At 35.5% G+C, this 27,463-nt stretch overlaps 1 long non-coding RNA gene across 8 annotated transcripts; it reads right to left on the bottom strand.

Annotated features, from left to right (window-relative positions):
- Nucleotides 1-1,844: 1,844 nt before the first annotated feature.
- LOC149252477 (uncharacterized) lies at nt 1,845-25,360 on the bottom strand. Of its 8 annotated transcripts, none has more exons than XR_016266056.1 (4): nt 25,080-25,354; nt 24,900-24,973; nt 24,041-24,073; nt 1,845-2,478 (listed from the first exon to the last, which is right to left on the bottom strand). It is a non-coding gene; the product is annotated as an uncharacterized LOC149252477 (long non-coding RNA). The 8 variants fall into 8 exon arrangements; XR_016266059.1 differs by lacking the exon at nt 1,845-2,478 and adding an exon at nt 5,243-5,720 and having other exon boundaries at nt 25,080-25,355; XR_016266057.1 differs by lacking the exon at nt 1,845-2,478 and adding an exon at nt 7,300-7,499.
- Nucleotides 25,361-27,463: the final 2,103 nt, after the last annotated feature.

Below are 27,463 nucleotides of genomic sequence, written 5' to 3'. Positions count from 1 at the left end.
ATTGTTTATTTATGCATCTTAAGCTGTTGTCAATTAATGGTTTTTTATTTCTATTCATCAAATAATATTGTAGAAGAAGGACACAGATGGATTTCTTAAGTTAAGAGCCACTTCATCTCACATATATTGCAGAAGTGAATTAGAAATTATTTGATTAGATTTATATTTGTAATATGTACTTCCTTAGTTCTTCATATTTTATCTTCTAAGCTTGACTACATCTGATATCCATACATTGTGGACATGCCTCCAAGTTTTACAAACCTGGATTGATAATGAAATACTTGTGTTAATTTGTGTTGATAAATTAGCCCAAAATTTTGGTGCCATCGTCGGAGAGGCATTCATCAACATAGTTAAATAGAAGATAAAAACAAAATCTAAAAAAAAAAATGACAAAACAAAAACAATAAAAATTCAGTTATGTTATGTTTTTCTTAGTTATGTTTCTTTATGCCTAGAAATAGAGATCAGAAAGGCATATTTATTAAACAAACCCCACATCCGTAAAAGTGGGACAATCAAGACTAACTACACAGGTTGTTGGTAAACCAACAATAGAGGAATTAGAAGAAAAACAAAGAACAGGACAAAGATTAACTTTAATTGAAAGACAAACCTTGTTAGCCTGGGAGGTAAAAAGAAAACAAACTCCAAAAGCAACACCTACTTCAGAAAAACAAAAGGAAACAAGGAAAATTGTTAAACCAATAGATCAGCCCATTTTTGAGCCCATAGATCAACCTATTTTCGAAAACAAGCAACAACTTGAATCTCAATTTGCCATTGAAATAGTTGAAACTATGACAGAAGAAGGGCAAGGATCTATTATTCTCACCCCAGAATAGAGACTTGAATATGAAAGACAACAAAGAGAATGGAGAAGACAAAGAGAGGAAGAAGCAAGAAGAGAAGTTGATAGAAAGAGAGAAGAAGAAAGAAAAACAGAATATGACAACAAAAGACTAAATGATAATGAACAAGATGATCAGGAAGCTACTTTTGGCTTTCCAATATTAGACACAAGTGCAATATTAGGAGAAGAAGTGAAAATGAAAAATGTTCCACCTTCTGTATTGCCTAAATTTTATGGAATGTCAATAGAAGATCCTGATTTATTTATGTTTGAATTCGATATCTTGTGTAAAACTTATGGATACACAGATGACACACACAAGCTTCGCCTCTTTCCTGCTACTTTGAAAGTAGTAGCATTAAAATGGTTCATGGGTTTAGGAGAACGTACAATCACTTCTTGGGATGACATGAAGAAAAGTTTTCTTAAAAAGTATCAAGCCTATTGTAGGCCTAGGGACTCGAAAGAGGATGTTTTTAGAATGACACAACAAGAAGATGAAAGTTTAGAAGAATATTTGGAAAGATTTTCTTACAATCTTCAAAAATCTAAACAACACTCTCTGAACTCAGACACCATCCGTACAATCTTTCTAAAAGGTATAAGAGATGAATATCTTAACATTTTGAATGTAATGGGTAAGGGTGATATTTCAAACTTGCCATTCCATGAAATTGAAGATCTATGTCAAAAATATTCAAGAGGAAGATAAAAAACTAGAAGGAGAGATATTAGTTCAAAAGCAGCAAAATTAGTAGTTGGAGGGGTAACAAGAGCAGAGATAGGGAGCTTGCTGGAAAACTTCAAAACTGATCTTCTAAGTACATTAGGGACACAAGTAGATGTTCTGAAAGCAAACAAAAAGAAAGAAGAACAAGAACAAATATTAGCAATATTTTTTCCCAAATGTAGAAAGAAGCATGCATTAAGAGAATGTCCTTTAGATAGTGTTCAGGTATGTGGTCTTTGCATAGAAAACCATTCAATAGAAAACTGTCTAAAGTTGAAAGAATTTCAACTAAATCCAATGGAAGAAGTACAAGGAGCAGAAGGTTTTTACTATGTAGCACCAAGAAGGCCTTGGCAGCCAAGGATTCCTCAACAATTCCCTCAGCAATTCCCTCAACAAAACTATCAGTATCCTCCTCAAAACTCTTGGAATACCCCAATGTCGTGGCAAGCTTGGCCTCCACAAAAATATCAAAACCAACCTGCACAAGGTTGGAGAGGATATAGTTATGGAAACCAACCACCTCAACAAATGTATCCTCAACAATACCAACAACAATACCAGCAACAATATCAACAGCCATTCACATACCAACAGTTCCAAAAATATCCACAATCCATGCCATTTCCACAACAGAATTCCGCATCGTTACTAACACAACCACAGCAGCTACATCTGTCTTTGAACTAGCCTAGACCAACTCAACTACCATCTCAGCCAATAACAAATCCGAGTAACAAAATCAATAAACCTGCATACAATGTGGAAGAAGCAACATATTTTCCAGCATACTCCATTCTTCCCATAAATGATGTCCATTTAAGGTCTGGGAAAGTAATGCATAAAAATTCTCCTTCGATCATAGAAGAACCAGCTGAACAGGGAGAACAACCTGAAACATCACATTCAAAAAATCAAAGTCAGAAAGGAAAAATGGTAATAACTCAAACACCACCCTATCCAAAGAGGTTAGTAGAGTAGAAAATTCAAATGACCCTTCTTGAATTTGATATTTTGGATGAATTAAAAAATGCTTATGTAAAAATTCCTTTATTACAAGCAATCAAAGAAATACCAATTTATGATCAAACAATAAAGGAATTATGCATCAAGAAAATTGGTAAAAATAAGAAGGATCCTACCACAATCCAAGTCATCGGAAAATTAGCTAGCCTCATGACTACAAAGACAGCAGTAGAAAAGTGTATTGACCCTGGTATCCCTATGGTTACTTTTTCAATAAACAAATTTTCAGTTCCAAACACATTAATAGATTTGGGAGCAACTATAAATGTAATGAGTACAGAGACAATGAAACATTTAGATTTAAACAACATTAGATCTACTACTACCATTTTAGAGTTAGCAGACATCTCTAAAGTTATGCAAAAGGAATATTAGAGGATATCATAGTCTCTTTGGATTCATGGGAGTATCCTGTAGACTTCCTCATTTTGCAGCCAAAAACAAACTTGGGAGGACATCCTCTAATCTTAGGTAGACCGTGGTTAGCCACTGTTGATGCCTTTATAGGATGCAGATCGAGAAGTATGATTATTGCACATGGGGATGAAAGAAAGCACATCACACTTTATTCTCCAGCACAAGCACCTTCTTTAGTATCATTGCTTGAAGGACAAGAACAACATAAAACTAAATCAATTCTAAGTATTAACCAAGTCTTTGACCTTAGAGAAGATGAGGAGAATGAAGATCTATTGGATCTTTCATCTCAGAACTAGATATTTCAAAGCAACTTAGAGTAGCTCAGTATGAAGCTGTAAGTAATCTTTTGGACCATTGTTTTCAGGAAACCTACACAATTCAATCACTGCAAGAATCATTCACACATATTTTTCCTGTAAACACAATTACCAATTCAAAAACTAGAACATTTGAGATTTATCCTGGGAAACATTTGAACATTGGTAATAACTTACAATCGTCACAAGAACAAGAGGTAATAACATTATTACAGAAGTACTCAAAAGCTTTTGCCTGGGATTACACAGATATGCAAGGAATTCACCCCAACACATGTATCCACCACATCTATACTGATGACCAAATTAAACCAGTAAGGCAGCCTCAAAGGCAGATGAACCCCATGATCAAGAAAATCATGAAAGAAGAACTACAAAACTACTACAAGTTGGGTTCATCTATCCTATTTCTGATAGTCAATGGGTTTCACCCTTAGTGGTTGTACCAAAGAAAAATGGGAAGTGGAGAATATGTGTAGATTATCGGGAATTAAACAAAGCAACATTAAAAGATCATTTTTCACTACCATTTATAGACCAAGCCCTAGATTCATTAGCTGAGAAGAAATTATTTTATTTCCTAGATGGGTTTAGTGGATATAATCAGATTAGAATGGCAAGGGAAGACCAAGACAAAACAACATTTACCTGCCCATGGGGAACATATGCATACAATATTTTACCTTTTGGGCCATATAATGCACCTGTTATTTTCCAAAGAGCAGTTGTTGCAATATTTGCTGATCTGATCCATGAATGTGTAGAAGTCAATATAGACGATTTCACTGTATATGGAAACACATATGATGACTGTTTGAAAAAACTTGAGAAAGTTTTGAAACGATGCATAGAGACAAATATGTCCCTGAGTAATGAAAAATGCTACATGAAGTTAACAGAGGGGATAGTGTTGGGGCACCATATTTCCTCATCAGGAATTAAGGTGGATCCAACAAAAATACAAGTCATTGTGAATTTAATGCCACCTACAACTCAAAAGGAGGTAAGAAGTTTCTTGGGTTATGCAGACTACTATAGGCGATTTATTGAAAGTTTCCATAAAATAGCACAGCCTCTATTCAAGTTACTTACAAAAGATGTTGAATTCCAATGGACAAATCATTGTCAAAATGCATTTCAAATATTGAAAGAAAAACTATCAGTTGCTCCCATTCTTCGAGGACCAAATTGGTCTTTGCCATTATACATTTCCATTGATGAATCTAATAATGCTATAGGTGCATCACTTGGACAAAAAGAAAACCTGTTTAATTATGTTATATACTTCATAAGTAAAAACTTAACACTATCAGAATTGTACTACACAGTCACAGAGAAAGAAATGTTAGTTGTAGTACATGCAGTAAACAAATTCAGGCATTACATAAAAGTCTACCAAGTGTTCATTCACACAGACCATTCAACAATCAAATACTTAATGAAAAAAGTAATCACAAATGGTACAATTACAATATGGTTATTGTTAATGTAGGAATTTAACATTACAATTCAAGATCAGCCAGGGAAAGAAAATCAAGTAACTGATTTCTTTTCAAGGCTTCATACACTTGGTGATCCAAATCTTGTATTAGATAATTTACCAAATGAACATCTATTTGCAATAACTGCCAAAACACCATGGTTTGCAGATATAGAAAACTATTTATCCTCTGGGAAATTACCATCCCAGTGCACAAAGAAACAAAAACGAAAGATAATTAGAGAAATTTTTAGATATAGTTGGGTGAATGGTGATCTCTTTTATACTAGCTCTAATTTGATAATAAGAAAATGTGTTAGAGAAGACGAAATATTAGAAATTTTGAAAGCATGTCATGATGAGCCATGTGGTGGTCATTTTGTAGACAAGCGGACAACCTACAAGGTGCTGCAACTCGGCTACTACTGGCCAGCAATCTTCAAAGACTCCAAACCCTATGTCAAGAGGTGTGACAGTTGTCAAAGAATAGGAAGATGTTGTTATGAAATTATCGTGTACTATGTATACAGGCGCTTTCATTAAAGTCAATTGCTCGTTAACCGAGTAAAAGCATAAAAAGCAGTGAAATTTGAAAAGTACACCATGCCCATTTTCTTAAGATGCAAGAAAAAATGCAATCGTAAGAAAAAGAGTTAAAAAAAAATTAACTCTTTTTTCTTAAGATGCAATTTGTCATTAATATCAGATGAAATGCCACTTAAGCCACAAGTTCTCATATAACCATTTGAGCAATGGGCTCTGGATTTTGTGGGACCAATAAATCCACCATCAAATGGAAAGAAGTACATCTTGGTATGTACTGATTATGTAACTAAGTGGGTTGAGGCAAAGGCAGTAGCAAGAGCAACAGAAAACACAGTGATCACATTCCTGCAAGAGCAACAGAAAACATAGTGATCACATTCCTCTTTGAAGAAATCTTTGTCAAATATGGGGTACCAAGATGGATTGTAACTGACCAAAGCACACAGTTCACTTCAAAACTTGTTCATGATCTTACAGAGAAGTACAAGATCAAACACAGAAAATCAACACCATACCATCCTCATGCAAACAGATAAGTGGAGTTGACAAAAAAAGTACTAGAAAATATAACAATAAAGACAGTACAAATGAATAGGGAGGACTGGTCAGAAAAGTTAAGAGATGCACTATGGGAACACAAGATAACATGGAAAAACACAACAAAGTTTAGTCCATACCAGTTAGTGTATGGAAAAGAAGTCATGTTACCCATAGAATTTCAGATACACACATTCAAGTTAGCAACAAAGTTAGGATTGGAATTGTCTGAAGCACAACAATAGCGGATAATGGAATTGAATCAACTAGATGAATAGAGACAACAAGCAGTGGAACACACAACTTTGGTGCAGCAGCAAAGGATGAAATGGCATGATCGATTCATCAAGAACAAAACATTCAACAAATGAGACTGGGCATTATTATTTGACTCCAAATTCAAATATTTCAAGGAAAAGTTTACAACTCATTGGCTGGGGCCATATGAGATAGAAGAAATCTTTGATAATGGAGTTGTTCAGATAAAAACAATTGATCAATAATCTATTTCATTTCTAGTTAACGAACATAGGCTTAAAGTCTACAATAAGCCTATCAATAAAGAAGATTTTGTGAAACAAATGACAAAAGATACTGATATGGAAGCAATGGAACAGGATAGCAATATGTCTTCCGATACTCCAGAAGAAGAATAAAAAATATAATAAAAATAAAAAACAAGAAAAAAATATAATAAAAAGTTTGCTTGTGAAAACCAAGCAACTGGCACAAAGCAAACACGAATTCATGGACGCAAACCAACTAGTTTGGCCTCTATGAGTTCACAAATTTTTTTTTTACTCTCACGACAGTTTGATTTTGTAGAATGAACCTCCAAAACAATACAAGACTTGATGACAAGTCTTCAGATAAGCAAGGGGGGAGTTGCAAAGTTGCAAAATAAACTCAATTTGAGTAGCTAAAAGTTTGAGTAGTTGAATTGAAGAAGGAACTTGAATTGTATCGCAGAAGGGACCTAAAACATTATTGGAAACATTGTGTAGAAGGGACCTGAAATGTTAGAAAAAACATGTATCATATTACAAATACTGCATAAAAATATACATGACAGTAGGGACCTGAATCATCAAGTACCAATTGCAGAAAGGACATGAACGACATCAACAATCAATGATCCTGAATCAATGATGAATGCAAGAAAATGAAACAAAAATAAAGTCTACATTTCAATCTATCCTAGACAATCCATCAAAGATATATGACCAGAAGACATCATCAAATACTATTAGGGAGTAAAGTATAGTGAGGAAAAAATTTTGCTCTTGAAATTTCAAAAATTTTAGAAATTTTTTAGAGATTGTTAAGATTAAGTTAGTACCTGACATGCATATTTTACCTACATATTCATTTCACTACCCTCATTATTCTATTCATCATATTATCCTATTCATATATTCATACCCATTATTCTACATTTAATCCCATAAACATACTCCAAATATTCATTTCATATTCTGTATTCATATTCCATAATCCATTTACATATTCATTTCATAACCCTAAGTATTTTTCTTTTGAAAAGCAAATGGATTAAAATAGAGGGTTCAATAGTTGAAACCCTAGAACCTACAAAACCATACACAAGATTAGTATCATGAAATTAATTTTAAATATGACCTAAACATGGTCATTTTAAAATTAACATACATATATTGAAATATGCGCATTATGAAATAATACAAAGTGAAGGAAATCGAAATAATTTATTTCGACAAGTTATAATTAAAGCGCATAAAAATGATGCTATTGAGTGAAAAGGTTATCATAATGCAAATCATGTGATGACTATGCAATGCAAACAAACATTATGAAATGTTTCGGAGGAATAAGACGTGGGAAATGGATATGAAGAGGAGGTACGATGACAGTTAACGGGGATAAATTCATTCAATAAAACTATAAGCCATGCAATAAAACTATAATGAAATTCAAAGCAGCGATCAAATCACAATGCACCATAATGAAATGAATAACAATACGAGCCGGTGGAAATGAAACATATGGTAGGCAGACTATATAGTGAAATGAGTAATACAGCAATCAAAGGTCAAGTAATAAAAGTCGAGACGTGGAGGTAAGTACTATAGGTAGCTATGCAAGATGGCCATGAAGAAATGAAGGACAACCACGAAGGGAAGCAGTCAGAGGATGCATCATGTAGGAACGGTCAACCAAATTTGAAAATATAGCAGTGAACATTTCAACAAAAACAACACAGTGAGTTTTGCATTCAACCCAAGCTCATACAATACACCTCCACCATTTTTACACACAGAACGCTGTAAAAATCGATTTCTCTCCACCATCACAGCCATTTGCAGGCTCAGGGAGAACGACGAAGTGTTGCATAAGATATTAGCACACAGTCGAGAGCCTGAGGTGAATGGTTTGATAGAGAAAACGTGGAAACAAAGGAAATCAAACCGAGAGAGGAAAGGCAAGAGATATAACAGTGGGAAATCAGAGCGATAAGAAGAAAAAGCGGAATAGATTGAGGGATAAGCCGAGAAAACTAGAAAATCAAACAAAGTTAACTAAAGAAGATCTCGTGAGCAAGAAGATGAAACCAAAACTTGATTTCTCTCAATAAATACAGCAAATATTTTATGAGGAAATCTTGGGATTTTTTTAATGAAACACAAGTTTGAATCCAAGATATAAGAAGCACTCCAAACACCGTTTACTATTTGTCAAGAAATAGGTTTTTGGAACGAAGTTTAACAGTGGCAAACATTATGAAACGCAGGTTGATTGAGCCACGACATAGAGAGAATCACGACATTCTGGTGCAAACAGGTAAATCAACTCGGATCCTCCACATTTACTCATGAAATTGCCGAAATTGATTGATGAAACAAAATGATAGTTAAAGTTTGATTGCATAAGTAAATGCTTTCGCCAAGTTGAGTAATGAAACAAAGTGTTATGTTGTAGTTTTGATTACATAAACACATGTTTCCACCGAGGATTGGTTGATGAGACAGAATGTTAAGTTGAATTCTGGTTGCATAAACACATGTTTTCGCCAAATTGGTTAACGAAACAGAGTGTTAAACTTGTAGTTTGTTGTGATTTCGTTGAATACACAATGAATTATTTATGGTTTGATTGCACAAATAGTGGGTTGATTGCACAAACAGTGGCCTTAATTGTACAAATAGTGAATGAGAGAATGACTTTAGTTTGACATATAAATGAGTTTGATAACCATAGGAAAGTTATAAGAAAAATGAAAATCGAAAGGAGAAAGCTATGGTATGATTTTTTATAAATAAAAAAAAAAAAAAAAAAAAAAAATTAAAAAAATAAAATAAAATAAAAAATTTCAAATCAAAACAGAGTTTCGATTTTCCATTTCTTTTCTTATAAACAGAGAATACAATGAATGATATGCACTTCATTTATATGGACAGAGCAGAGTTTTGGTGAAAGAAGAACAGAACCGAGAATGGTTTTTTGTATCAGAGTATAAGCAAGATGTTTGTTTTTGTTTTTCATTTACAAAAGGGTAATGTTTTGAAAAGAACAGTGATTTATTTTTGCAGTGAAAACAGAGATTAGAAACAAGCCTGAGTTTATTATTTCCAAAGAGTATCAGGAGAAAGGTAAGTCCTACTACTAACTGAATCAAAAATATCTTTATGCATGAATGATTTTTATTTTCATTTTCAAAAATGAGGTTAATGGCAGTAGAAGGGCATGTCAATTGGTTATTAGAAAATATGACCACCAGAATAAAACCAAAATTTCAAAATGAACAGTGGAAGAAGGAAACAATAGAAAAATTATATCAAGCAAGGCTTATAAGTTTTATTCAAAGGTTTAATGGTCATAGTGAGAGTTAACCAAGGAGTTTGTGAACAACTATATTCAAGATCGAACAATGGTAGGAAACTTAATCATTCCATTAACTCTAGAATACATCTCCCAAGCATTAGATCTTCCATTGACAGGAGAAAACTATCATAAAGGCCTACACTTCAAGGAGAAAGCATGGACTTTATTCTTAGAGAAAAACAGGAAGGAAGCCTTTGACAGAGCTGGAGACATACCTAGGGAGTGGTTCAATGAACCATGGGGAGAGTTAGTTTTGATTATTCAAAAATTCTTCACATGTGATAGAGGACATAATGTGACATATTTGTATCATGTCAGGCTACTCCAACACATTAAGGGAGAAGTCAAAATAAACTTGCTATATTTCTTCTCCCAAAATATCATCAAGATGATAGAGTCAGTGAGAAATGAGAACAAACTAAGAGAAGCTCAAGATAATTATCATGGACTAATAAAAATTCTTGTAGAGCATCAAGTAAAAACTCAGGGTATAATTTGGAAAGAATTTTTAGTCCAAAACCAGTATGAAGAATAGATAATAGAAGAACAATACAAAATAGATTAGGAAACCAGGGGCATCATGAATTCACCACTTTATCCAAGAACCAGGTCTAAGAAGCAAAACAACATTGTTATGGTTGAAAATGAAACATCTTTCATATCCACTCCTAGGAGGCATAGGAGAAAGAGCCCAATAGAAACAAGAAGCAAGGACTAAGAAGTACAGATTATAGAAACATTTTCTATAGAGAAACAGGTAGAAGACATAATTGAGAGATTAGAGAAAGAAGCTTTAGAAAAAGACTCATATTTTGATAATGTGGAAGCCACATCATTTGCAAAAGATACATAGGAACTAAAAAAAGAGTTGCACTTGAGCAAAATCAAAGAATTGACAGATCATCTAGAAATAAACAAGATCCTGGAAAAGCACTTGAAGAAATAAAATAAAACATGCAAGAAAAACAATGCAAAGTTAGCAAGGGAGAATGAAAAATTAAATCAGGAGGTAGAAAAACTAAAGAGAAAGAATTATATACATTGCAAACAGGCACTCAAGTGGCTAAAAGAGAAAAACGTGTGGAAAAACAAATATGAGAAACAAAAGGTCAAAGCTACTATTTACAAGGAAGAACACAGTATGGGAATAAATTATCTGTTAGAGGTAACACAAAAGGAAGAATCAGGGTCAGGCACAGGATTCACAGTAGAGGTTAGGAGATCCAAGAGGAAAAAGCAAGCATGAGGACATGGTTGTGAATCAGCGAGGGGGAGATGTTGGCCCTTATTTTTGGTCTAGTTTTTCTTAATAAAACATACTTAATTCTTATATTTTCCATCGCATCCACCTCATTTTGATGTATTTTATGTATATTCAGGTATTTAATTTTAATTTTGCAATCTCTATAAGTTTTTATGAAAATTCAATTTCAAGTGCAATTTTTTGACAGAATCAGAAATTCCCATAATAGCTATATGGATGTCATATTTGCAGGACACCCGGGCACGAAATGGATACATTTATGTAAATATTGGGAACTACGACTAAAATAGCTCCAATTGGTTTGGTCAAACCAAGCTAAATCAGGCCCAATCAAAGCTAGTCAACCATGACCAATCACTCAGAAAATCCTTAGAAAATAGGGTAGTTTTATGATTTCATGGGATTTTCCATATTTTTAGTGATAGGTTGGATGAATTCGACTTGGATTAGTGGATATGGATAGATATAGTTGTTAGAGATACTTTAGATCAGTTTGTTTCATGATCTTCTATTTAAGTCAAAACTTTGAAGGCTTGTGTATGTAGAATTTGTATAATTTATGTAGAGACATTTGAATATTTGAAGTTAATTTGAAGAACCTGTTCTACTTTCATTTTTTTGTTCAATGGTGTGGATAACTGACTGAAGTTGCAGTAGTTGATAACCTCTTCAAGTGTGCAAGGCAAGGGTGGAGGGTCCCTACTCCAAGCTAAGTACACTTCATTGTTAAACTAGCTTGATTTTCATGAACTAGTTGTTCCAGATTTTTTACTTGTTTTGCTTTAGATTTTCTTACTTGAATTGATGTGTGATGATTTATGTTTGTTGATGAATCTTAGTTTATTTATCATTTTGATATGAAGGGACAACACAGTGTTCAATTTGAACCCTCCTTCTATTGAATTAATGAATAAAAACTAAAGTTCATCTTTCTTGTTTTCAAGCCGTTTTATGCACTTCCAACTTTCTAACAATAACATAATGATGAATGAATTTGTGATGAGGAATATCAAGGATCTCCTAATTTAGGAGCCTCTTTCATTGTTTATTTATGTGTCTTAATCTGTTGTCAATTAATGATTTTTTATTTTTATTCATCAAGTAATATTGTAGTAGAAGGATGCAAATGGATCTCTTAAGTTAAGAGCCACTTCATCTCACATATATTGCAGAAGTGAATTAGAAATTATTTGATTAGATTTATATTTGTAATATGTATTTCCTTGGTTCTTCATATTTTATCTTCTAAGCTTGACTACATCTGATATCCATACATTGTGGACATGCCTCCAAGTTTTACAAACCTGGATTGATAATGAAATACTTGTGTTAATTTGTGTTAATAAATTAGCCCAACAAGTATATTGGAAGATACGCTGAAGATATACGTGATGCACCAGTAGAGGAAATGGGAGGAGTATCTTCCATTGGTTGAGTTCACATACAATAATGGTTATCAATATCACCATTGTTTTCTCTACTCTGAAATGTCTAGCGACTCGACTGTAGTGCGCCCCCCTAATCATCTTGGCATGCTCACTTAAAGGAAAACAGATGTGTCCCAAGTGGCACAATAGTGCATCCTGAAGGTAAAAATTTGGAACTTGCTTGCCTTCCAGGAGTGTCTCGTATATGTTACCAAATTTTGGATCGCTCTTGTAAAGATGCAGCCGCCCCGATGTCTCGTGCCCATAGAAGTCGAGCACAGTGATCAGCGTCATGGTCGGTGGTTGTCTAAGGCAATCAACGACGTTATTGGTGTTTCCCTACTTATACTTAATGTTCAAATGGAATTTTTGCAGATAGGTGGACCATTTCTGATGGCAATCGTTCTGCAACTTCCCTTTTATTTGTATGAACTGTAGAGGTCGATGGTCTATGTGGATGACGGTTTCCTTCCCAGAATGTAATGCTTCCATTGACGAAGGGCTTGCACAATGTAGTACATTTCTTTGTTGTAAGTGGGGTACTTTCGAAATGTTTCTGAAAGTGTCTCATTGTGGTAAGCCATTGGATTCCCATGCTAAGTAAGAACCGCACCAATAGCATAATCGGAGGCATCTGTCTCAATCTCAAATGGTTATTGTAGGCATGGTAATGTGAGAACTAGTGCAGAACAGAGGTGATTATTCAACTTGGAGAATACTTTTGGTTGGGTTTCCGACCAAAAAAACTTTGCTTTCACTTCGCCCTTGGTGACTTTACTTAAAGGCCAAGTGATATGAGAGAACCCCAACACGAACCTACGGTATAGATTGGCAAGACCCAAAAAGATGTGGAGCTCCATTAGAGTGGTTAAGGCTAGCCAATCCCGAATGACTTGTATCTTGGATGGGTCCACATGTACACCCTACTCATCAATGATGTATCCCAGATATTGAACCTGGTGATACCACTCCTCTGGATCTCCAAGGCTGAGAAAGAGTCTAGCTGAGGTAACCACAAACCAATATTTTGACTTGGTAGCTAGCCCTACCAAGCCGGAGAGGGCTCTCTCCAAAGGATCACAGCCAAGAGGGCTGGATAGATTAGGGTTTTAGGCTAGATATGATGTGCAGAGGTTGTTTAATTTGATTTGGTGGGGTTGTTGGAAGAGGATTAAGTCAAAAAGACAAGGTCAGGGAAAATGAGGGTATGATTGCAGACATATGATGGAGCAAGGTAGGTAGGCACTCAAACACTTTAAGGTTATGAAGTGAGATGGATAAGACCGGTGAGGTGCTAGAAATAGCAAGACAAGCATGCATTCTTTCTAAACTAAAGAAACTGGACAAATTATGAAGATTTCCCCAAAACAGAGCATACAAGATGCATTATGCTCATCAACTTGAAAATCAACATATCATAGCAGTGAAATGAAACATGGGAGTACAAAACATTTAAACATATGAAACATAAGAAGAAACTATGTCAAAATTGCATACCACAGGTATTCCACCAAAATAGTTGCAACTCATTCATTAATTTCTGCCAAATACTGACTACACTAGTGTCTTTGATCAATAGCTAAACATCCAACCAGTTCCAACCTATAGAAAGACTAAGAATATACATAATATAGGCCTCAAAATGTTGCAAAAGGATCTTCATAGGAATACATATTGATTTCCAGACCATATAATACATTATTGTTATGCTCTAGGTAGTCTTCATACCTTGATTTTAAAATTTTCCCAACATCCGTGATTTCTTCCCTTGATGACTGCAGCAAGTTGACAAAAGGATCTTGAAACTCGTGAATGACTAATTTTTCTTGATGATCAACAACAAAACAAGAATCTTCTTCATTACTATCCTGATATGACTGCAAATTTTCGGATGAGCTTTGTAATGAGACTCTTGCTGAAAATGACAAAGAAACCGGCTATCGAATCAAGTTTATATCAACATTCTTTTCAGGCTCACAATTAGCTAATGGAGAAGGAATTTTACCGTAGATATCATCCAACACATCAGCTATAGGGTCATGAAAAACTTGAAAAGACTGCTGCAACCTATTTTCCATTGGTTCAAATGAGACTGCATGATTTTCTATAGGTTGCTCATCCTTTGTTTTAGAGATATTATGAAAAATTTCCTTTAAAGACTGGAAGGCTTCAAAAAATAATGGTACAGAATCATCTTGCATCATTTGATCACATGTTTCAGCTTCCAAGCCTTCATCTGCAATTTGGGATTCAATGGAATTTGGTGGCTGCAAATCTAGAGCTAAGGAGGATTGTATGTCGCAAAGGATTTCCTTGACCATTTCAGGAGAAGGTTTATCATTTATAGTGTTTACCACTTTCTCATCTGCTTGCTTATAGTTTTCCCTTATTTTTGCAAACAAGGAGAAACACAAAGGTAAGGAGCTCTGATCAAGAATTTCATTATCCTTTTGCTTGTCAAGATCAAAAGTTAATGACTGTTGATTTCTGATTACATCAAAGTTGTCTCTTTGAATTGAAATGAAGTAAAACAAAGAGGCAAAGATCCTTCACTTACTTCCAAATTTTGTGCACTTTCCTCCTCACTTCCATAGCTCATATGCATTGGTTGATCACTGTATTCGAGCTGCTGAAACTGAACTTCCTCCTTCCATAAACCAGCTAATGATTGGTCTGCAAGATTAGCTTCTGTTTGGAGAACATAATAATCACCATAATGATAAAACGTCGGCAAATCATCACAAGTAATGTCATCAAACATACACGTTAGATTAGAATATTGTTTCTCCTCAGATTGATCTATAAATCCATTTTCTAATCTATGGTAGCTGGGATTAGTAGGAAAGTGTTTAAGGCCAACAACTTTTTCTTCTTCTGGGATAAGTGGGTCATGGTGATCTTGAATGGAAAATTCATCTCTCACGGTGATATTTTGCATCATTTTCTCCACTGCACTCACCAAAATGTCGAGCTTTACCTCTGAAGATGTCAGGTGCTCTGCATCTATGTTCTCCCTCTTTTCTTCCTTCAACTTTGCCCTTCTAATCAACAGATTAGTCTCTACATCTACTGCATTGTTCTACATCTTTTCAAGTGTTGCAAGGTTCCTTTCTCTCAGCTAAAACTCCATTTCTGGATCAAAGGCATCTAGGTAATGTAAGAGAGCTAAGCCAGGAGGAGGTCTTATATTGGCAGGTATCAAACAATAGACTTGATTGAATCTGGAAGAAAATTGTTGTACTGTCTCCCCTGGCCGTCTTTTCAACTGGTCATACTCTTCTAGAATCAGGAAAGGGTTTTCTTTGACCACCCACTTGTCAAGGAAAACTTTGATAAACTACGGGAAATTTGAGATGCTTGCAGCCGATAAGTTTTTGAACCAACTCTTGAATTTTCCTTGCAAAGAAAGGGAAAACAGCCTAATACTGACATCCTCTTCATCAACTTCAAAAAGGTCGAGGAAAGTCTCAAAATTATGCCTATGTCTCTCAGCAGTGATGTTGCACCATCAAACCTTGGTAGATATAGGTAATGACTTTCAGGGAAATCATGGAGTATAGGAGGTAAGATGAGTGGTTTGTATCTATCTAGAATTTTACAAGGTGTAGGAGTATGTACAGAAGTTGTAGGATCAGTCTTGATCTCTTGAGGTTCATCAATTTGAAGATGGTCATCATAAGATTCAGAAAAAAGGATCTAGACCAAGATCAAAGGCGTATGAGGGATTTGGATTTACAACCTTCAAAGGAGAGGAATCCAACGGAGGTCCATGACCTTTTCTCAAACATAATATACCTTGGAAAAATTTCTGGAAATTTTCAAGAAAAGAGAAGAGATATTTCATGATAAACAACAGGGTGTCTTGAATAAAAGTCCAAGTTGAATACCTGATCTTCCCATGTTGTCCTTTCATATTTTTTTGCACGGTTCATCCTCCAGTGGAGTCTATGAATTTGATTTCAAACCTGAATTGGAGTTTCCAGGTGGATGATTTCAGCCTTCGTGCGCCTGATCATTGTCCACCATCAACAATTAGATCTAAACTTTGTCGTACACCCAGGGAAAATGAATTTTTTGTTCCCTGGCAACGGCGCCAAGTATGTTATCACTCCTCTGGATCTCCAAGGCTAAGGAAGAGTCTAGCTAAGGTAACCACAGAACAATCTTTTGACTTGGTAGTTAGCCATACCAAGCTGGAGAGGGCTCGCTCCAAAGGATCACAGCCAAGAGGGTTGGATAGATTAGGGTTTTAGGATAGATGTAAAGTGCAGAGGGTTGTTTAATTTGATTTTGGTTGGGTAGTCACAAGGATGAGTGAATTAGGTCGGAGAATGAACTAGGTCAGGACAAAGTGAATCTGAATTGCAGACATCTGATGGGGCAAGGTAGTCAAGGTACTTTAAACTCAATAGTATAGTGATGAGATGGTTTAGACTAGTGAGATGCTAAAAATAGCATGAGGGTCATGAATTCTTTTTAAACTGAAGAAATGAAACAATCTATGATGATTTTCCCAAAACAGAGCATACAAAGATGAATTCTGCTTATCACACCTTGAAAATCAACATATCATAGAGTGAAATGGATCATGAGAGGTACAAAACATTCATACATATGAAACAGAAGAAGAAACAAGATCAAATTACCATGCCACAAGAATCCCACCAAAATAGTTGCAACTTCATCCAATATATTCCATGCCAAAGTCTGAAAGCTATTACAACATCCAAGAGAGTCCAACCTGTAGAATGACTAAGAAAATACATAATATAGGCCTCAAACCAACTCATCCTAGCCTCAGCGGTCGAATCCATGAGAGGAGCAGTTGCAAAAAAGACTGAACTGATAGCTAGAGTATAGGGTGGTCAAAGTGACTCATCCCTAACTGAAGAAAATTGATTCATTACAAGTCATGTAGGCCATTTACCTAATCTATTTACCCTAGATAACAGTAAAAAACATAATAATTACATCAGTAAAACATCAATTTACCATAGGTGAAAATCAATTTAGAGAGAAACAGTGAAAATTGGAGAAGACTATCAAACACACCCTCTCTTTGTCAAACGCACCCTTTCAGTGTCAAACGCGCCCTCCAACTTCAGGACTGCTTTTGGGTGCCTTCCCGGTGTCCATATTTGCTCCAAGATAGCTCGTTGGAAATCCCTTCAAGTCTACTTTCCAGATTTGTCTTGATTTTTCAATTTGGAGCTCATTTTCCCTGTCAAAAATTCAATCTCCCAATACTAGTAAACGCATAGTGCCCAAGCCAGAAATGAGGCAAAAAGGTGCTTTTTTGGTGGTTTTTGGCCTTTTTGGCTGACTTGTTTTCCTCCAAATTCTTAGAAAATTCACAGGGTGCATGTCCTCATCACTCTGAATCCAAATATTCTAACCTTTTGCTCATCATATGCCCCAAAAAAGAGCACAGCACCCTAGGTGATGTGTGTTTGACCTTTTGACTGTGTTAAAAATGCTTTAAAAAACATAGAAAATCATAAATTGCAAAATTTGTTCAAAAATTGTCAAAATTGGTGAGCTGATGGCTGATCATATGTTTGAGGCATGGAGTGATGCCTCGGCAAGAATATCTAGCCTCCTTTTCTCCTCTTACTTAGTCAAGGCTTCAATCTTTGCATGGGCTCTTTTGAGTTTTGCCCTGGTTAAAGCATGTCACAGTGATGGGAGATGCCATGAGTTCTCTGGTATTAGTTGGCTCATGTCTAATGATTCTCCCTCCTTTCTTAGATAGCCTCCTCTCCTGTCTTTCTTCCTCACTCTAACTTTAGTTCTCTTCTTTTGCCATGAGTTATTGGAGTCAAGCCCTATGGAGATGATGAAATGGAATGTAGGTGTAAAGAGTATGGAATGGTGTGAGGAAATTGAGGAGATGGAAATGGGGATGTGTGATATAAGGGAGGTGACAGGGGGTAGTTTTGAAATGTAGGAATGGTAGTGGGAAGTTAGGAAATGGAATTTAGGAATGAGATTATGTTACTATGGTTTTGAATCTAGTAGGACACCAAAACACAATGAACCACCATATAATTCAATTGTGGAGGAAAGGAGTGATGTGATTTCAACCTACTTGTGGTGCTGGAGCATGTTGGTGACACATATGAAGTTTGGAGAGGATGTTGTGCTCTGTGGAAACATCTAGAATTTTCTGGGAAAATGCGCAGTAATATGGTCAAATGTGCCCTCTCTTTACAGGCGCGTAGCGCCCTTAGGAAGTGCATAGAAATTTCAGGCAAAAGCATAGCACTCAGGTCAAACGCGCCCTCCAACTTGCAGGTTGATTTTGACTGCCTTCCTAGTGTCCAAATTGAGCCCAAGATAGCTCATTGGAAATCTTGTCCTGTCTAGTTTCAAAATATACCTTAATTTTTCAAAATTTACTTGATTGGACCCTCCAAAAGTTGATTCTCCCAAGACTGGTCAAAAAGTGCAGAATGAGGATGCAAAATGAAGTGTTAGAATCTTGTAGGAAACTTTTGGAGGTCTTACTCAACTCCAAATTGATCTCATGATAGCTTATTTGAAATATATTTCTCTCTAGTTATCATTTGACTCATCAATAAAGTCATTTGGACAATCCATCTAGGATAAAAAAATGATTTTCCCAAGGTCGCTACAGAAGTGCAGCAACTCTCTTGTAGCAACTGTGTTTTTTCTATTTCTCCAAAACCATAACCCATGTGTAAAAACTGAAGGAGGTTTTTCATCCTTGGACTATTATGGACAAAACCCTCTCTCACTTTTATAAAGTTCATCTCTGTTTGGTTGGAAACATACTTGGAAACAAGATTGGCCCTATGTGTGGCAAATGATTTGTCCCTTTGGTGTGACTTCTTGAAAAATGATGGAGGCATGATGTTTATGAGTTGCAATGGCCTCAAACTTGTTGAAATTACCTCCCTTAGGCCTCATCTTCTCAAATTTCTCTGATTTCATAGCCAACCCTAGCTCAGTGGGAGAGGAAATTAGGGTTTAGTGCTTGTGGAAAATGATGATTTGGACACCCTTGGGAAAAGACAACTCCCTTTGGCATTCACTTAACTTTTTGAAACATTACCCTTTCACTTGAATATTTACTTTGACAAATTTATCTTTTGATGGCAACTTAGGAACATTACTTATTACATCTAGTGAACATAAAATTACATGATGAAATAAGAATTTATCTTTACAAATCATTTTCACATGGTGAAGAGATGTTATTTGATCACCCTTTACTTGTTGGTCTTATGCAATGGAATGGAGTTTTATTGGAACCTTGGAAACCCTAATGACCTAATGAAACCTTGAAAAACCCTAAAAGACCTAATGAGACCTTGAAGGACTGAATTTCAAGATGACATGACTAATGTGATGGCATGATGTCATTAACTTTATGGACAATGGATACTTAGCAAGGTTGAAATGAGCTAACAAGGGGTAAATTTCTAAAAGGAGTAAAGGAAACCTTAATTCAACCTTCAATGACCAAATTTTTGCATGACAACCTAGTGGAATGAAAAAAAATTCAGAATGGGACCCTAATATGATATGAAAAGAGGATTGGTTATCATTGATGGCAGTATGCAAATACTGACACTAACACCTGGGTTAGGCCAAAGCTGCATTTCCCCAATTTAGCACATAGCTTGTGTTGTCGTAGGATTTAAAGGACCTATCAAATATGGTGGAGGTGCTCTTCCCAACTCTAGTTGAAGATAAAGATGTCATCTAAATACATCACCACGAATGCACTGGTGAAAGGTGGCAAGATGTCGTCCATCAATCTCATGAAGGTTTCGGGGGCGCACGTCAATCCGAACAACATAACCAACCATTCGAAAAGGCCCTCCTTGGATTTGAAGGCAGTCTTCCACACATCAGAGGGTTCGATAGGCACCTAGTGATAACCTAACTTCAATTCAATCTTGTTGAAATATTTGGCCCCTTTGAGCTGGTCCAGAAGGTCATCAATCTGCGAGATGGGGTACCTATTTCAGAGAGTGATTTTTTTCAGCGCTCGATAATAATCAATACAGAGCCTCCAAGTCCCATCCTTCTTCTATACAAATACAATTGAGCTCCCACAAGGTGATGATCTTGGCTTGATGTGCCCTTTCTACAATATCTCTTGAATCTACCTCTTGATCTCATTGTTCTCCATAACAAAGCATCAATGGATTGGTCCATTTGGAAGCGGCTCACTCAGGGTCAGATCGATGGAGTGCTTGACCTGACAGTGCAAAGGTACCCCTGTGGGTGAAACGAAAATATCCCTGTACTCCTCCACAACATTTTTCCATCTGTTTGTGTTGTGCAAATGAGCCATGCCTGGAAGCGGTGGCCACAACATTCTTCTTTCCCTGGGGGTGAATCATAAGGAAAACAAATTTCCTAGTCTTGAAAATGATCTTACTGCATTTCTTTGCAATGATCAAAGAGATGGCGGTAGTGAGGGATACCTCTGGTATCCTGTACAACTTGTTAGCAAAAGTAATAATCACAGAGTGATGTCTAGACTCATATACAACATGTCACTTCCACAAGTATAGTTGTCCTAACAATACATCACAAACTTCAAGAGGAGAAATGTCACACAGTACCTCATCTGTGAAGGGCTTGATGTTATAGGGAAGGCGACACTGCTAGCTGACGCAAAGATCTTGTCCTTGTTGAAGCCACCCGATGATGTACGGCCATGGATGTGTTGTAGTATTTAGGCCTAGCCACTTCACGACCTCTGCTAAAATGAGGTTCTTTTAGCTCCTACTGTCAACAATGAACTACAGCAGAGAACCCTTCACCCACATTTATGAATGGAAGAGGTGTTCCCCCTCCTCTGGATCTTCAGGCTCAATCTTTTGGATCTTGGTGGTGGCCATGGTGGCACTGGGCTCCGCATCAATGATCTTCTTCCCTTTGTCAATTCCCTTATCGGGTTCTGATTCAGAGTTGGAACTTGCGTCTGATTCGGAGTCTTCATCTCTTCCACTAGTGACTGCTTGGCTTGACACTCACTTGTATTCTGAGTGGAGCTCTTATGGAACTCACACCATTTTCCTATATCCCTCGTCTTCGCGGTGTTGTTCTTTGCTTGTGGCTTCGACAAACTATCCTGTGTAGCCCACCTTGGCTTGGTCCTTTGTTCTATGGTTTGGAGGCACCTTTTCCTTGCTTTGGATTTGCAGATTTAAAGTCCCACTTCTTATGTTTAAACTTCTGCTCAATCTTGACAGCATATCGATAGATCGTGTCGAGTGAGAAAATGTCGAGGAACTCCATCTCGTCCTAGATGTACTTGTGTAGACAGTCGTGGTACTTGAGCACCAAATTCCGCTCAGTATCCTTAAGACCCTGCTTCGTGTGAAGGGTATGGAAAATATTTGTGAACTCTGGCACATCTTTGTCCCTTCCCTACCATAGTGTGGTCCACTTTATGTATTTGTCTTCATAGCTCCCGACAGGATAATAGTATTCCTTGATGGTGTTTCGGAAAGAATTCCAAGTGGGTGCAGCTGAAAACAATGAGGGTTTACTCTCGCCCTTTTGTTCGCAGTAGGTTTCCCACTAGTCCTTGATGTGTGGGGTGGCTTTGAGAAGTGTAAAAGTAATCTTTTCCCGATTGGAAAAGTCATGAACTAAAAAATATCCTTCCAACTGATTTAACCATTTATCTATGGTGTCTGCATCTATCAAGCCTTCGAATATGGGAATATCTAAGTTAACTTGTACCTTAAAAGGAGTGTCGCCTCCAGAGTGGCTATTAGATGAAGATGCATCGCTTGTGGGTAGCCGCCGAAGGATCTAGGAAAATTTATCCATCATCACATCCCTCTGTCGCTCGAGGGCTTAGTTGAGCAATACTTTGGAAGGATCTCCTACCCCCTCATCTTTCTTTTCTTTTGCCATGGGAAGTTGTCGGGTTTTGCGAGGCTGATCTTGCAATTGTTCAAACAGATCAAGCCCTAACTCCTTATACCCTAACCTCGTTGGCGACATGCAAAGAAAAACAGAGAAAGAGCAGACCGCTCTAATACCACTGATCCGAACTTAAAGAGGAACACAACAACTTACAGATATAATCATAAAAATAGAGATGTAGCAGAAAAACACTTCATTTCATTAATAGAAAAATATTGAACTATGCTTACAAATAGAATGGAGGTAAGATAGCTCAGGTGATGGTATCTTTTCTCTAATAAGAGATGTGGTGGCTACATTCCTCTGAACTGTGTTACAATGAGGCTCAAGGGCCTATTTATTATTGGAAAACATGAGAAAACCCTAAACAACCAAAACCCTAACCCCAGGAGATGTAACACCAAAAGTTTGTGGGCCCCGTTGGGTTAGTTAGGCAGCTAACTTCTTGGGGTCGTAAATTGGTCATATTATCTTTGTTTGGCGCGTACAAAACCTTGTTGGAAAGGTCTCACCGAGTACTACAGGTTTTACGGACCCCAAAAAAATGTTGTTTAGGGGGTCAAAACTGCTCTGGAATTTTGAGAACCCGAAAAACTGCTAAAAATAGTAAATGTTGAAATGAACAAGGAAACAGATGAAACTGACTAGGGGGTCTAGGTGGAATAGGTGGGTGACCACCAATCACCTGGATCAAGAATAAACCTTCTTCTTTATGCCCAAAAGAGTCCTCCTTCTCTTGCCCACAAGAAACTCTCCTTATCACTTCTTCACACTTCTCTTTGTAGCCCTTCTTCTTCACACTTCTTCACTGAATGCTTGTTGAGCTACTTTTCTTCAAGTGAGGCCAATTGATGCTACTTATACACATAAAATCATGACCCTTAGGCCAACATGATGATAAGTACTGAGGCTAACTTCTTCTAGCATGTTCTTCCATCGTTGTAGGCCAACTTGAAGAGGATAAGTGACAAGGTCTTGGAGGATACTTTACATAGACAAATTTGATCTTTTGCAAAATGTAATATGACTTCATTACATGACAATGACTCTAACATTTTATGACTAGATGACAAATAATTCCTAAATACTCTCAATGGGAGTCTTGACTCAAAAATCAAATCTCTTGCTCATGAAACCCATGAAGCAAGTCAATACAATAATTTTATTTTTCTTCTTTATATCTCATTACATAAAATATAATTACATGTCATTATGAAGACTGAACCTAGTTACACCTTTCAATAAAACTCTACTTATGCAATATTACCTACTTATATAACAATATTGACACCTTTTAAAGAATAATTTTATTTCCATGGCGAATGACTCAAACAAAAAATAAATTAAAAACTAGTAAAGACAATAAATATTGTCTTCGTTGATAATGCAACCATGTTTCTCATAAGATCTCAGAATCAACCATGTTTCTCATAAGATCTCAGAATTAAACTAAGTAGTATTCCCAACCTGGAAAGAAAGTGGAACCGCGAGTTAAACTTGGAGTTCCAAAACGCCTTCAGGTATTTTCATATTTAAAAAGAAAAAAAAGAAAGAAACACATAAAACAAATATTAGAGAGTTCTCATGATTATATTTGGTTAAAAAAAATAACATAAGAGAAAAAAATGGTAAACTTCTTCAAAATGAGGGAAGGGCTTTACCTTACATAGTAGAGGATAGCTCCAGAATTTCATCTAACACAAGAAAAGCAAGTAAAATCATGCATAAAGTACCTAAATGAACCAGAACTAAAAAACTTTATTCTTGGTTACAAAAGTATAATAATACATCATAACAGTCTTTTCTATTGAATGATCTAACTGAATGAATACATACAGAGATAGAATAATTCCTGACGAGTACAGAGTAAAATTACATATATATATATATATACACATTCTAGAAATCACATATCAGCCGAAGTAGAATTTTTTTCCAATAACTCTGGTGAATATATATAACTATATAATAAATTTTACATGTGAGAAGCCAAGCAAATAAGTCCTACATGACTGCTCGTAATCATCAAATGCAGAGAAATGTAGCCATAAAAAAATTATGGACGTGGATAGATCTTACAGGAAAGGATAAATAAAATAAATTCGATATATTATTTCTCGAGTCTAAAAGAAATAATTTTACTTTTTTCAAACAAAAAAAACCTAGGGTTGCATAGAGGAAGAAAATCTTCCTATAACCCTAAGGAGTCTATTATGAAATATGTTTGCAATATTATTGTATAAATATGATATCATGTATAAAAGAAATTACGGCAAGGTTAAAAGAGAAAAACTATATTCTCAAACTTGAGAATTGGTAGGTAACCTTGGCATGAAATCGCTTACTGGACAACAAATATACAATATTGAAATCCAAAAACCCTGAGTACAAGAATATATGCGCAAAACCCTTTTGGGTAAAACCTACAAGAGTCGGAAACAACTGGAGAACAAAAAAAATAGGGATAAGGAACAAGGTGAATATGTTTTCTTGAACCATAGATAGGGAACTAGTGCTCACCTAAATTCAGCTATAACGAGTTGACTATGATAGTCTGCAACCTTTACTCCAAGACTCCAGCAAATTTTGGAAACCTGAGAACAGGATATTCAATGAAATTAGTGAGTAATATAAATATTGAATTGAATAATCGAACTGAAACAAAATTCTAGAAAGAGATCCTACTTAAATAGATATCACCTCCTTATCAAACTCTAAAATGAAACCGACGGGTGGAAATCTCATTGTGACAAATATTGAGAGTCAACTGCCACCATGTGACAAAAGGAGGAAAAATGTTGAGGAAAGGAGATCATGAACACTTGTTTGCATAAACACTGGTGAAAACAACAACTGTGTTGTAGTTCCGAGCTAAACCCTAGCCTTAGTGAGAATCATGACCAAGTAACTTGAGGATAAATGAAAAAAATATGGCGACAACAACATTGGAGGGTAATTAAACTAGGGACAAAACCCTAATCTCATGATCGTTCGTTGATTTGAAGACAGGTAATACACATCGTCGATTAAGTCAACAAAGTACAAGCCATGTGTTTCATGGATGAGACCTCCTGTTTGGAAAAAGAACAATCCAGAAAACTAGTAAGCAGTGATCAAATTTGAAGGGTTGGTCTTAATTTTATTTGGAAGGGCATATATTTATCTAACTCTTCAAAGATGAAAAGTAATAAAAAAAAAATTATACTTCTATTAACAAGTGTATATTAAATAAACTCTTTATAAAAAAAAAATGCCAAAATGAAATGGTGTCCTAAATCTTTAAAATTTAAAAAGTGGCTACATTAAAACACTATAAAATCTTAATAGAATTTAGTAAATAGGCAAACATTTTCTCAAATTCTATTGAAAAAAGGTAACCATATGTTTCTTCTATTCATTAGATAATCTTCAAAAATATTTGAATTTACATCATTGAAAATATAAATCTATTTGCACAATGGAAAAAGTTTTTTTAGTTTCATTTGTTTCTAATTTATACTATCTGTTTTGTTAAGCTTGAAACAATTTAAAGCAAACCAAAAAAATAAATATATACCTTCAACAACCAAGGGAATTGAACTTTTCTCTTAACATTGCTCAATCAAAGAACACTATCAATAGACTTTCATCTCCATTAAAAACTTCAAGCTTTATAGATTCAAAAAATTATGTAATTAAAAGGAAAGTTTTCCACATCTAATAGGGAAATATTGTAATATGTAATACACATCTGCAGTGTTGTTGTTGTATGGCTTGGTTGGTCGTTTTTGTTGTTGTTTAAGAATGGTTTTCAAATTTGGTCCTTACAATGAATTCAAGTTTTGTTGATATCTTTATCTAATAATGCGGTTTCTTTTCGTTGATGTCTTTTTCTAATAATATGGTTTCTTTTCATTAACAATGTCGTTTAATTTTTCTATGATTTCAACATCAACTTAAAAACCCTTCATAGCAGCAGCTACATGGACACCCACACACACAACTTATTTCCTAGATGTCGAATGGAGAAAATGAAGCGGGAGACACAATAGTAGTTGTATGGATAGCTATTGGCATTCTATATCTTTTGGGAAGACCAACCAGAAAAAGAAAATTAAGTTGTAGCCATGTAGGCACACCAATCTTATGTTTTGTGGTTATTAAATAGCCCTGGAGTTTCATTTTAACACTTCTCCCCAGTTCAAAACTCTACGTAATTCTATGGGAAGCACACTTATTATTTCTCAAAAAAAATTTATAGCATTAATTTCTATGTTTTCAAAAACTAGAGAGTTGGTAAAAAAAAATATTTTTAAGATAAAAGAAGAAATACACGGTTTTAAATGAAGTTTGATTTTACAAATGTTAGGCTTAATAGTAAGCTTGATTACAGTAAATTCAAATGGAAGAAATGCTAAGCTTTTGTAAGCATTATGGTTGTCAGTGACGGAATCATCTAAAAATAGAAAAGAGATGGTAGTAGTTATTTACAAGAATATAAAAAAACGTTTGAATCACCAAGTGTAGTTCCCACCATCTAATGGGGAAATTCCATAATTGAACAATCTTGTCTTAATGGTTGGTTGACTAGAAAGAAGGAAAATGTTGCAAATTAGGAAAGAAAATGAAGATACAACAGAAAATGTGGTTATGATGTAAAAATGTCAATATTATCACTTTAATCTATTTTTAAACACGATAAAATACATCTTTAACTAATTTATTTCATTTATTACTATAAAATGAAAAATTATTCATTTATTACTATAAAATGAGAATGTATTCATTCATTACTATCAAATCAGAATTCAAATTAATAAAGAGATTGATTTGTCTATATATTGAATTTCACTAAAAAGAAATCCTAAATAAAGAACCCTATCAGTCTTATTATGCTATCTCAAGATTTCCATTTCGAACATCAGAGTTTCAAAGTAATGATGCCTTCATGGAAAATGTAAGGAACCCTATCGGCCTTATTATACTATGTCAAGATATCTATGTGGAACATCAAAGTAATGTCATGATTATGTCCTCATAAAGGTAGGATGGAAGTTGTTTTCATAGCAGTAGGATGATCAGTACTCAAATATATTCGACATCCT

The sequence above is a fragment of the Pinus tabuliformis genome, chromosome 7, assembly GCF_031772625.1.
Source record: "Pinus tabuliformis cultivar Carrire ecotype Pingquan chromosome 7, CPIR1, whole genome shotgun sequence".
Lineage (NCBI taxonomy): Eukaryota > Viridiplantae > Streptophyta > Pinopsida > Pinales > Pinaceae > Pinus > Pinus tabuliformis.
This window is presented reverse-complemented; position numbering and strand designations above follow the sequence as displayed.